The sequence below is a fragment of the Mus musculus genome, chromosome 16 (genome assembly GCF_000001635.26).
Source record: "Mus musculus strain C57BL/6J chromosome 16, GRCm38.p6 C57BL/6J".
Classification (NCBI taxonomy): Eukaryota; Metazoa; Chordata; class Mammalia; order Rodentia; family Muridae; genus Mus; species Mus musculus.
Genome location: NC_000082.6, coordinates 70,917,588 through 70,931,244, shown reverse-complemented (window position 1 = coordinate 70,931,244; position 13,657 = coordinate 70,917,588).

Here is a 13,657-nt window from a genome sequence, read left to right as displayed (position 1 = left end):
GACTTTGTTGGTGAGTAGAAACATGAGCCAAAGTCGCTTCACAAGACCAGAGATCTTAAAACTGAGGATAGAACATCCCTCAAATGTGTGAAAATGGCTATGAAGGAAACCAAAGGAAAAGGCAAATTTACATTAAAATGGAAAAAAAAGGCACAGGCTGAAGAGGAATTTGAAATCCTGCATCTAATAGGGCAAGATGAAGTTAGTACCTCTAATGAAGGATGAAAGAGAAGATAGGAAAAGCTAAGCTTGTGTTCTCCATAAGAAATGTTCAAGGCGCAGAGGCAAGGGGGAGATTGAAAATACACATTAGATTTATTCATTTATTCAAAAAAATAGCCTTTGAACACTAGGTTCTAAACACAGGTACTGGAAGTTAAAAACTGAATTCAATGTATTTTGGAATATTAATTTTCTGCATGAAAGAAAATTAAACAAAGTAATGATTAAAATGCTATACTGCTCAGAGGGCAAGGAGCCTTCAGAGGAGAGGACAAAGAACCTTGCTTCATCAGGCTGAGCAGGCTCTAGATGCACAGGTAAGAAAATGGGAAAGGCATTAGGCAAAATAGAGCTATGAAATGATATGAGGAAAGTACTAAAATTTGTTTTTATGACTGGATCTTAGAAATCCTGAGGGGGGAAAATTGTAGGGAAGATTATTCAGGAATCAAACTGCAAAGCACATTTTATTTTACACAAAGGAGTTCATATTGTACTTAAACAAAAATTGATTCTCCAAAATTTCTGTAAAATAGATGTCTGAAGTCAGCTGCAACTGAGTCATTATTTTCCTAAAAATCCCAGGGATGGCTTTGTCTTTACCCCTGCCCAGCTTTGGTGATGGCTTGCAATTTGCATCATTCATTGGCTTATGCCTTTCCATCACACCAATTCCTACTTCCACGGTTGTCTACTCTGTGTGCTTGTATCTGGGCCTCCATATTCAATATCAATCTATTTTATCTATTTTATGATAAAGGTGACAGTCAGTTGAAGCCTCCACCACTCCACATCCAATATGGTGACCAGAAAAAAAGGAGTTTAGGACTTGAATATATGTTTTCTGGGGAGATGTAGTTCAATCCACTACAGCATTAAATATTTACCGAGAGATAAATCGTTTTACTCTGAAGATATTTTGAGTTCTTAAATAATTGAACTGTCACTTCTTTCTGCTCCTCCATTCATATAATATGGGGATAGTACTTGTTTCTGTCTTCTAGGGTTATCATGAGGATTAAGTTCATTAATAGATGTCAAGTGTTTAGGATACCTCCTGTCTCTAAGCACTCTGTAGGCTTGCAGCAGACAGCTTGAGATACCTGTTAGCACAACCCACAATAATGATCTTGCCAAGACTTCCCCCTAAAGAAATGAAAAGATTAGCTCAATCTTGTTATCTAGACAAAGCAGGAAGGAGCCAGTCTATTAGTGAGATGACACTAATTAAAGTAGGGTGTTTTTTTTTTTATCATGTTTCCCCTATTGTTTCTGCAACTTACTCTATAATTGGACAATTTACTCTATTAGACAATGACCTTGGGCATTGTGGTTGGTTCTAGCGACCCATTCTAAGCAATTTTCTAAGGGAGGCAGGTGAACTCTCTTAATTGGTATGCCTGGGGAAAAATATAAATGTGTGAAATGAATAACCATCAGGTAATACATAGTGTTGGATGACATTCACTTTCTCTCTGCCAACTCCCTTTAAACTTGGTAGCAAAGCAGAACAACTCTTCCTTGTCAATGCCTAGGTAAAATTGGTTCATTTAGGGATTTTGATAAGGAGGAAAACAGCCTAAAGTGAACATTAGACTCCAGCAGGCACCAGTTCTCACCATGTTATCCATGTTAACAGACAAATTTAGGCTAGAGAAATAAGTGCATGTGCTATTTGAAGATTATTTTTCTGCCCATATTCTATTCTCATTTTCATATTAGAGAAATAAATGTGCTGAAACACCTTGCAGCCATCAACCCAATTAAAATTTATTATGACTTAAAACTGGTAAATTTGATATGAGCTGATAGCTATTGCTAGTTATAGGCTGTAGTTTGTTTTACTCAAAATATAGATTGATTTTTTAAAAAAGAATGCTCTCGTGATTTGTCACTCAATAGTTCTGTGTAAACAAAGTAGAAATAACATCATTTTAATTAATTACTCTGATTTTTATACAACTTTACCTAAGAAAAATAATAAATCAATAAACTATTCCTCTGCAATTTGTCATTATATTAACTTTTTTTTCTTTGAGTTTTTGACAAGATTCAGATATTGAAATTCTCCATTTTTATGCAGTGTTTAATATTTTAATTAGACAAATTAAAATGTATTTTGTCTCAACTTATACACACATAAATGTATAATGATAGACACACACACATAATAAGTATTTTCTAGTTTATTGTGCTAGCTTTTTGATACAATTTCCGACAGCAACATCATCCTTCTCAAGTCTATTCATTAGGATCACCTAAAACGATTTCATAAAACTATGGTACATACATGTTTCATACATAAAGTAACATTATATAGACAGAACAAGTTGTATTTCTATAGGAATGCCCATGTGTGTGTAAACACAACTGAAGAAAACAAGGCCGTGAATATGAGAAAGAGAAAACTCCCTATTAGAGTACAGGAATATTTACAGAGATAAAAACAGAAGATGAATGATATAATTTTATAATAATTGTAAATTTTTTATAAAAAGTCTAGTGATGATCGAATGAGACCTTGACATGTAAATTCAGAACAAACCAAGGCAGGAGTGAAGTTGCTACTAGGTATTTGGTTGTCCCATGAAAGACTTTAGCAGGCTGTTTAGACAGTCAGTCATGTTTGAGTTTTCTTTCCTGCTGTATCTTCATCTTGGTATTTCCCTTCTCTTAAGCATCACCCTTTGTTGGCAATACAGCTCTACAACAAGGAAATGCAGGATTTGCTTCTTCATTTTTAACTCCTTTGACATCTCCAACATTTGATTGTATAGACATTAACTTCTTGATCTCCCCAAGGGATTAACCACCTTAACTGGTTCTATGATTGTATTAATAACCAACATACCAAATATGGAACTTTTCAGAACAAAATACAGAAAAATAAATCAATAAATAAAGTTTATGCTTTATTTATTGATTACAGAAAAATAAATCAATAAATAAAGTTTATTCCAGTTGCACTGGAAGTGACTCCGAAAATATTTTGACTTATCAGCTCTGTACTCACATCAGAAAAGTACCCAGAAGATGTCTAGTCATGACTACTATCAAGTTTTTTCCATGACATACTCTTTCTACTTTGATTATACTTTAAAGGTAAGTGACCAGATTACTGTTTAGTCTTTCAAAACTTGATGGTGATGTCATAGTTCTAGAATTCCTAGCAAAATATACCTCAGATGACTGTGTGTTACTCTGGTTCTTTTTTTTTTTCTGTTTTTATTTTATTTTATTTTATTTTATTATTGGGTATTTATTTCATTGACATTTCCAATGCTATCCCAAAAGTCCCACACACGCTCCCCCACCCACTCCCATGTCTTGGCCCAGGCATTCCCCTGTACTGAGGCATATAAAGTTTGCAAGACCAATGGGCCTCTCTTTCCACTGATGGCCTACTACGCCATCTTCTGATTCATATGCAGCTAGAGTCAAGAGCTCTGGGGTACTGGTTAGTTCATATTGTTGTTCCACATATAGGATTGCAGATCCCTTTAGCTCCTTGGGTACTTTCTCTAGCCCCTCCATTGGGGGCCCTGAGATCCATCAAAGAGGTGACTGTGAGCATCCACTTCTGTGTTTGCTAGGCCCCGGCATATTCCCACAAGAGACAGCTATATCTGGGTCCTTTCAGCAAAATCTTGCTAGTGTATACAAGCTGTCAGCCTTTGGAAGCAGATTATGGGATGGATCCCCAGATATGGAAATCTCTAGATGGTTAATCCTTTCGTCTCAGCTCCATACTTTGTCTCTGTAACTCTTTCCATGGGTGTTTTGTTCCCAATTCTAAGAAGGGGCAAAGTGTCCACACTTTGGTCATCGTTCTTCTTGAGTTTCATGTGTTTCGCAAATTGTATCTTATATCTTGGGTATTCTAAGTTTCTGGGCTAATATCCACTTGTCAGTGAGTACATATTGTGTGAGTTCCTTTGTGAATGTGTTACCTCACTCAGGATGATGCCCTCCAGGTCCATCCATTTGCCTAGGAATTTCATAAATTCATTCTTTTTAATAGCTGAGCAGTACTCCATTGTGTAAATGTACCACATTTTCTGTATCCATTCCTCTGTTGAGGGGCATCTGGGTTCTTTCCAGCTTCTGGCTATTATAAATAAGGCTGCTATGAACATAGTGGAGCATGTGTCCTTCTTACCAGTTGGGGCATCTTCTGGATATATGCCCAGGAGAGGTATTGCAGGATCCTCGGGTAGTACTATGTCCAATTTTCTGAGGAACTGCCAGACTGATTTCCAGAGTGGTTGTACAAGCTTGCAATCCCACCAACAATGAAGGAGTGTTCCTCTTTCTCTACATCCTTGCCAGCATCTGCTGTCACTTGAATTTTTGATCTTAGCCATTCTGACGGGTGTGAGGTGGAATCTCAGAGTTGTTGTGATTTGCATTTCTCTGATGATTAAGGATGTTGAACATTTTTTCAGGTGCTTCTCAGCCATTCGGTATTCCTCAGGTGAGAATTCTTTGTTTAGCTCTGAGCCCCATTTTTAATGGGGTTATTTAATTTTCTGGTGTCCACCTTCTTGAGTTCTTTATATATATTGGATATTAGTCCTCTATCTGATTTAGGATAGGTAAAGGTCCTTTCCCAAACTGTTGTGGCCTTTTGGTCTTATTGACTATGTCTTTGCCTTGCAGAAGCTTTGAAATTTTATGAGGTTCCGTTTGTAGATTCTCCATCTTACAGCACAAGCCATTGCTGTTCTATTGAGGAGTTTTTCCACTGTGCCCATAACTTCGAGGCTTTTCCCTACTTTCTCCCTCTATAAGTTTCAGTGTCTCTGGTTTTATCTGGAGTTCTTTAATCCACTTAGATTTGTCCTTAGTACAAGGAGATAGGAATGGATCAATTAGCATTCTTCTACATGATAACGGCCAGTTGTGCCAGCACCATTTGTTGAAAATGCTGTATTTTTTCCACTGGATGGTTTTAGCTCCCTTGTCAAAGATCAAGTGACCATAGGTGTGTGGGTTCATTTCTGTGTCTTCAGTTCTATTCCATGGGTCTATTTGTCTGTTGCTACACCAGTACCATGAAGTTTTTATTACAATTACTCTGTAGTACAGCTTTAGGTCAGGCATGGTGATTCCACCAGAGGTTCTTTTATCTTTGAGAAAAGTTTTTGCTATCCTAGCTTTTTGTTATTCCAGATGAATTTGCAGATTGTTCTTTCTAATTCATTGAAAATTGAGTTGGAATTCTGATGGGGATTGCATTGAATCTGTAGATTGCTTTTGGCAAGATAGCCATTTTTACTATATTGATCCTGCCAATCCATGAGCATGAGAGATCTTTCCATCATCTGAGATCTTCTTTAATTTTTTTCTTCAGAGACTTGAAGGTCTTATCATACAGATCTTTCACGTCCTTAGTTAGAGAAACGCCAAGGTATTTTATATTATTTGTGACTATTGAGAAGGGTGTTGTTTCCCTAATTTCTTTCTCAGTCTGTTTATCCTTTGTATTCACAAAGGCCATTGACTTGTTTGAGTGAATTTTATATCCAGCTAATTCATTGAAGCTGTTTATCATGTTTAGGAGTTCTCTGATCAAATTTTTAGGGTCACTTATATATACTATCATATCATCTGCAAAAAGTGATATTTTGACTTCGTCCTCTCCAATTTGTATCCCCTTGATCTCCTTTTGTTGTCTAATTGCTCTGGCTAGGACTTAAAGTACAATGTTGACTAGGTAGGGAGAAAGTGGGCAGACTTTTCTAGTCCCTGATTTTAGTGGGATTGCTTCCATCTTCTCACCATTTACTTTGATGTTGGCTACTGGTTTGCTGTAGATTGCTTTTATCATGTTTAGGTTTGGGCCTTGAATTCCTGATCTTTCCAAGACTTTTATCATGAATGGGTGTTCGATTTTGTCAAATGCATTCTCTGCATCTAATGAGATGATCATAGGTTTTTGTCTTAAATTTGTTTATATCCTAGATTATGTTGATGGATTTATGTATATTAAACCATCACTGCATCCCTGGAATGAAACCTACTTGGTCAGGATGGATGATTGTTTTGATGTGATCTCGGATTCAATTAGCTAGAATTTTATTGAGGATTTTTGCATCAATATTCATAAGGGAAATTGGTCTGAAGTTCTCTATCTTTCTGTGGTTTAGGTATCAGAGTAATTGTGGCTTCATAAAATGAGTTGGGTAGAGTACCTTCTACTTCTATTTTGTGGAATAGTTTGTGAAGAACTGGAATCAGATCTTCTTTGAAGGTCTGATAGAACTCTGCACTGAACACATCTGGTCCTGGGCTTTTCTTTTTTTTTTTTTTAGTTGGGAGACTATTAATGACTGCTTCTATTTCTTTAGGGGATAACCTTATCCTGATTTAACTTTGGTACCTGGTATCTGTCTAGAAACTTGTCCATTTCATCCAGGTTCTCTAGTTTTGTTGTGTATAGCCTTTTGTAGAACTATCTGATGGTTTTTTTGGATTTCTTCAGAATCTGTTGTTATGTCTCCCTTTTCATTTCTGATTTTGTTAATTAGGATGCTGTCCCTGTGCGCTCTAGTGAGTCTAAGGGTTTATCTATCTTGTTGATTTTTTCAAAGAACCAGCTCCTCATTTGGTTGAGTCTTTGAATAGTTCTTCTTGTTTCCACTTGGTTGATTTCACCCCTGAGTTTGATTATTTCCTGACATCTACTCCTCTTGGGTGAATTTGCTTCCTTTTGTTCTAGAGCTTTTAGGTGTGTTGTCAAGCTGCTAGTGTGTGCTCTCTCTAGTTTCTTTTTTTGGAGGTACTCAGAGGTATGAGTTTTCCTCTTAGAAATGCTTTCATTGTGTCCCATAAATTTGAGTATGTTGTGGCTTCATTTTCATTAAATTCTAAAAAGTCCTTAATTTCTTTCTTTATTCCTTCCTTGACCAAGGTATCTTTAAGAAGAGTGTTGTTCAGTTTCCACGTGAATGTTGGCTTTCTATTATTTATGTTGTTATTGAAGATCAGCCTTAGTCCATGGTGATCTGATAGGATGCATGGGAAAATTTCAATATTTTTGTATCTGTTGTAGCCTGTTTTGTGATCAATTATATGTTCAATTTTGGAGAAGGTACCATGAGGTGCTGAGAACAAGGTATATCCTTTTTGTTTTAGGATAATATATTCTGTAGATATCTGTTAGATCCATTTGTTTCATAACTTCTGTTAGTTTCACTGTGTCCCTGTTTAGTTTCTGTTTCCATGATCTGTCCATTGATGAAAGTAGTGTGTTGAAATCTCCCACTATTATTGTGTGAGGTGCAATGTGTGCTTTGAGCTTTCTAAAGTTTCTTTAATGAATGTGGCTGCCCTTGCATTTGGAGCATAGATATTCAGAATTGAGGGTTCCTCTTGGAAGATTTTAACTTTGATGAGTATGAAGTGCCACTCCTTGTCTTTTTTGATGACTTTTGGGTTGGAAGTCGATTTTTTTTTAGATATTAGAATGGCTTCTCCAGCTTGTTTCTTCAGACCATTTGCTTGGAAAATTGTTTTCCAGCCTTTCATTCTGAGGTAGTGTCTATCTTTTTCCCTGAGATGGATTTCCTGTAAGCAGCAAAATGTTGGGTCCTGTTTGTGTAGCCAGTCTCTTAGTCTATATGTTTTTATTGGGGAATTGAGCCCATTGATATTAAGAGATATTAAGGAAAAGTAATTGTTGCTTTCTATTATTTTTGTTGTTAAAGTTGGCATTCTGTTCTTGTGGCTGTCTTCTTTTTGGTTTGTTGAAGGAATACTTTCTTGCTTTTTCTAGGACACGGTTTCCATCCTTGTATTTTCTTTTTCTGTTATTATCTTTTGTAGGGCTCGATTTGTGGAAAGATAATGTGTGAATTTGGTTTTGTTGTGGAATACTTTGGTTTCTCCATTTATGGTAATTGAAAGTTTGGCTGGGTATAGTAGCCTGGGCTGGCATTTATTTTCTCTTAGTGTCTGTATAACATCTGTCCAGGCTCTTCTGGCTTTCATAGTCTCTGGTGAAAAATCTGGTGTAATTCTGATAGGCTTGCCTTTATATGTTACTTGACCATTTTCCCTTACTGCTTTTAATATTCTATCTTTATTTAGTGCATTTGTTGTTCTGATTATTACGTGTCAGAAGAAATTTCTTTTCTGGTCCAGTCTATTTGAAGTTTTGTAGGCTTCTTGTATGTTCATGGGCATCTCTTTCTTTAGGTTTGGGAAGTTTTCTTCTATTATTTTGTTGAAGTTATTTGCTGGCCCTTTAAGTTGAAAATCTTCTTTCTCATCTACTCCTATTATCCGCAGGTTTGGTCTTCTCATTGTGTCCTGGATTTCCTGGATGTTTTGAATTATGATCTTTTTGCATTTTGCATTTTCTTTGATTGTTGTGCCAAGGTTCTCTATGGAATCATCTGCACCTGAGATTCTCTCTTCCATCTCTTGTATTCTGTTGCTGATGCTCCCATCTGTGGTTCCACATTTCTTTCCTAGGGTTTCTCCAGTGTTGCCTCACTTTGGGTTTTCTTTATTGTGTCTACTTCCCTTTTTATGTCTAGTATGGTTTTGTTCATTTCCATCACCTGTTTGGATGTGTTTTCCTGTTTCTCTTTAAGGACTTGCAACTCTTTAGCAGTGTTCTCCTGTATTTCTTTAAGTGAGTTATTAAAGTCCTTCTTGATGCCTTCTACCATCATCCTGAGATATGCCTTTAAATCCGGGTCTAGGTTTTTGGGTGTGTTGTGGTGCCCACGACTGGCTGAGATGGGAGTGCTGGGCTCTGGTGATGGTGAGTGGTCTTGGTTTCTGTTAGTAAAATTCCTCTAAGATGCCCTTCACCATCTGGTAATCTCTGGACTCAGTTGTTATAGTTGTCTCTGGTTAGGGCTTGTTCCTCCTGTGATTCTGTTTGCCTCTATCAGCAGACCTGGGATTCTAGATCTCTCCTGAGTTTCAGTGGTCAAAGCACTCTCTGCAGGCAAGCTCTCCTCTTTCAGGGAAGGTGCACAGATATCTGGCCTTCGGACTTGCCTCCTGGCAGAAGATGAAGGCCCAAAACAGGACCTGTCCTAGAAGCTGTTAGCTTCTCTAGTCCACACTCTCACCTGTGCAGACTAGTCTCAGCAGGATCCAGGGACCAAGATGGCTCCCTCAAGTACTCTGGCAACTCCCTCCCGGGCCGGGCGGACACCTCTCCTCGTTACTCTGTTTCTTATAGCATAATGGTATTGGAGTAGTGAGATGAGTTAGTGGGTAAAGGTGCTTACCCCAGAACTCAACAACTTAAATCAAATCTCCATGACACACATGCTACAAGGAGCACAAGCTTCTGCCAGTAATCTTCTGAACTCCACACATGACCTTTGGCACATGCACACTCACTGACACACAGGTGCATGTGGTAAGTAAAATGGTAAGTAAAAGTAATAAGAAATCATTACGCACAAAGAAAGGCCTGATATAAAGCTAAATTCTAAATAAACGACACACTTCCAAAAAGTACAGTTTCAATATATGCCCATTTCCACAATAGAATACTATAAAAATAGCATAAACAGCCAATACATACACATATATATGCATATACATAAATATATACATATTGGCTGTTTATGTATTATATGTTGTATTTATAACATATATTTGTGTATGTATTATATAATATATATGTTTATGTATTATGTTGTATTTATAACATATATATGTATGTTGTATTTATAGCATATATGTGTATTTAAACATATATACACACACCAGTATTCAAACTTACATATATGTATGTGTAATATATAATATACAATATACATGTAATATAATTGCTTCCAAGAAACTCCTACAATCCAGTTATCAAGAAATAAAATATATTTGCAAATCTGTTAGACTTTTTTTTTACTCTTTTACTTCTATGACTTTCTCTGCAAATTTCGATTGCCAGACATAGGTATACTTATTATAACAATATTGTGTTCTTTTTTTAAAAAAAATAAATTATTATCTGAAATGAAGTAGTAAAAGCCTGACAGGATTATTCTTTCCTATATTAATATACCACAAGATGATATTAACAAAGAGTAGAGTTACATATAACTTTGCTTTGAGGCCTATTTACAGATAGGCATAGATTTAATTTCTTTCTTGTTTTACACTATTGATACCAGAGTTGCAGGATCAATTGTATGGGTGACCCTATAGACTACTTTGTTAAATTCAGGAGTAGCTGGTTAGGATCAGCAGTCAGAAAATCAATTTCCGTCTGTTTTTTCTCGTTAGTATATATGTTTTATGTTGTTCTTTCAGGAGTGTCGAACTCACACGAGAAAACAATTTAGGCATCCTACTTGTGTATAGCTTCTCCATTTCAAAGCTACCCATTCCATAACAAGCAGGATTCTATTTCCTGAAAAAAAAAATAACAAGAAATATTAACACCAGCAAGTTGCTCCCTTTTATTCTTAGTCTTATTTAATTAAATGTAATAGGATCTCCCACACTCTAAAACAAGAGGGTTATTTTTATCTCTGTTGAGATGAGAAGAGGATTTGAGTAAGGTTTTGGTGTGTTCGTAGTACATCAGCAGACAGTAAGCTCTGGTATTTAACTGTGATGTTTTTCTTACTGAGAATCTTGTCCTGCCTGTCATCCAATAAATATGTATTAGATACCTACACCATCCCCAAAGTAATTAAAAATTAAACAGACTTCTTCATCTCCTGGGCCAGCAGTTCACCATAAAATCATAATCATCAAAACTCATTCTTATTCACTTGGTTCTCTGATACATTCAGTCCAATCCCATAAATATTTATAGTGTGCTACTTTCTACTGTTGAAAAGTTTAGTCTTGTATGAAGGGCAACACATAACTAGTATGCAAATGAGCCAAGTGTCATGAGATACACATGAGCAAAGAATTGTGCTACAGAGCACAGGCAGAGGTTCCATTTACCAGAGTAGCATCCAGGAAAAGTCAGCATATACTGAAGAAATCATTGACTCTGTGTGAGCACGTGGAGGACTGCTATAATTGTGAAGATTCTGAGATGAACTGATTTACATGAAAAATGGCATGAGTATTCTTCACCGTTTTGTCATGTATGTGACATGAGAATGCCCTCTGTACTCTAAATAGCACAGCATTGGGCAATGGAATGTTTTTGGGTTGCTTTACTGAAGGCAACACAAAAGTGAGCAATGAAGAGAAATCAGCCAGGTAGCCACAGAGGCATCTTATCCTTCTATATAGAGACATTTTGTGTACTGTGACACAGAGAGGTTGAGTTCAAATGTAGACAAAATTATCTATGAAAAGAGAAATGTCTTAGAAATCTGTATACAGTTCTTGAGTCAATAGCAGCACAGAGCTGCATGTAAAGACAATGTAAAGTGATAGAAATGTTTTATTTCTTCATAGAAGTATGTATTTAACAACTGCAAGACTGGTTAGATTCACCCACTATATAATTATCACCTATGCGTTCATGGTCTGTAATATATGATTTATTTTTTTATTTAAATAGTAGTTAAATAAATGAGCTTTCCTTGTAGTAAAATCAGTTGTTCATATTTAACCACATGGGAATAATAAATAGTAACAGGAACAAAGATAAAAGCTTTGCGTTAAGTAAAACAGAGGATGACTGAGCAACAAATAGGGAAGGTTCAGCGGCCACTGCAAATGTTACATGTGCTATGGAGTTAGAAACGGAATTTACTAATAAGCTAGACAAGGGAAGGCAAAGAAAGGAATCCAGCAGAAAGGATTCCATATGTTTTTCTTTGAGAAAATAAAAGATGAAATAATCATGTACAAATATAGGAAAGAAGATGAGAGGCAAGCATGATGAGAATGTTCAGTTATAGGTATGTTAGAAAGTTAAATGGTATATCCAAATATTTCATTTCCATGGGGACCAGAGGTTTTAATCTCTGTGATGGTTTCATAGTGCAAAGGAGGTTGCTGAGGAGAAACAGGAAGAAAGTCAAGATGGAAGAATGAAAGATACAGTAAAATGTCTAGGTCCAGGTACCATTCCAGGTGCCAAATGAATAAGTTGCTATGGATGCCTGGAGATTACATTCTACCACTCCACTGGATCCCTGGATTTTACACAGACTACATTCTTTACTATTAAACAACATGGAACAAAGATCTCCTTTTCTCCTACAAGATACAACTCAAATTTTCTTAATGTCTGAGTCAATGTTTAAGGAAACCTGTTTTCTCTTTTAATATTTTTTATTCATCTACTTGATTTTTCCCAATGTGGCTTCTAACCCCATTATTTTTGTTTGTTTTGTTTTTACTTAAACTATTTTAGGTATTATAATTATAAATGTTCCTTTTTTCCCCTCCAAACTCTCAAATATATACCTCCTTTCTCTTGTCCAAATTCATGTCTTTTGTATCTATTACTTGTGACTACATGCATATATGTATATATACATATGTATATATACATAGATATATACATGCATATATATACATACATGTATATGTATATATATATATATATATATATATATATATATACGTAGATATTTCTAATCATAACTTGCTCAGTTTGTATAATGTTACTTGCATGCATATTTTCAGGACTGGCCACACAGTATTGGATAACAAATTTGTGTACTCCTCTCTTGGGAATACTATTTTTCCTATTCCCTTGCCTATTGCTTTGTTGTTGTTTTGTTTTGTTTGTTGTTATTTTGTGTGTATGTGTGTGTGTTTAGAGTTGATGTCTTTTGGACTTTCCAAGTCCACTTTGGCATATCTATTTGTATTATCTTTGTTCAGCATACATTTGGCCAATCACACTGGAGAGACTTTATTGATTTAACTTTTAATGTTCCTAGTAGATACAATCTTACAACATGCTCCCTGATCCTCTGCCTTTTATAATATTTCCTATTGGTTTGCTATTTTTGTTTTGCTTTCAAGGTTCTTTTTGGTTTTCTATATATTTTATTCAGTGAATTCGAAAAATATCTCCCTAGTTTGCCAGAGAACTGAAGGGCTTATGCACCTAAAGAGATAGGGCCTTAATCTAAAGCATATTAACAAAATTACAATGGATTTGACTACATAAGTTTCAGAGCCAAAACAGATAACAAAAATGACACAAATAAACAACAAACAAACAAAAAAAGAAAGTTCAAGGTCTCCTGTTCAAAGAGTCTCTAGAATTGCAAAATGACAGCTGCAGAACAGTAAACCGAGCACAGAGACCTGCTGAACCTAGGGTATGTGTAAGTGAACAATACATGCGCACTCAAGTTAGCCCCAGGCACAGTGGTTATAGTATCCAAATTGTACTTTGTCACTAGCCTGCTCAAAACTCATGGCTGCCTGTGGTAGGTGAAATACCAGCTCCTATCCCCATGTCAGGATGGCAATAAGTTCTACACACACACACACACACACACACACACACACACACACACACACTCACACA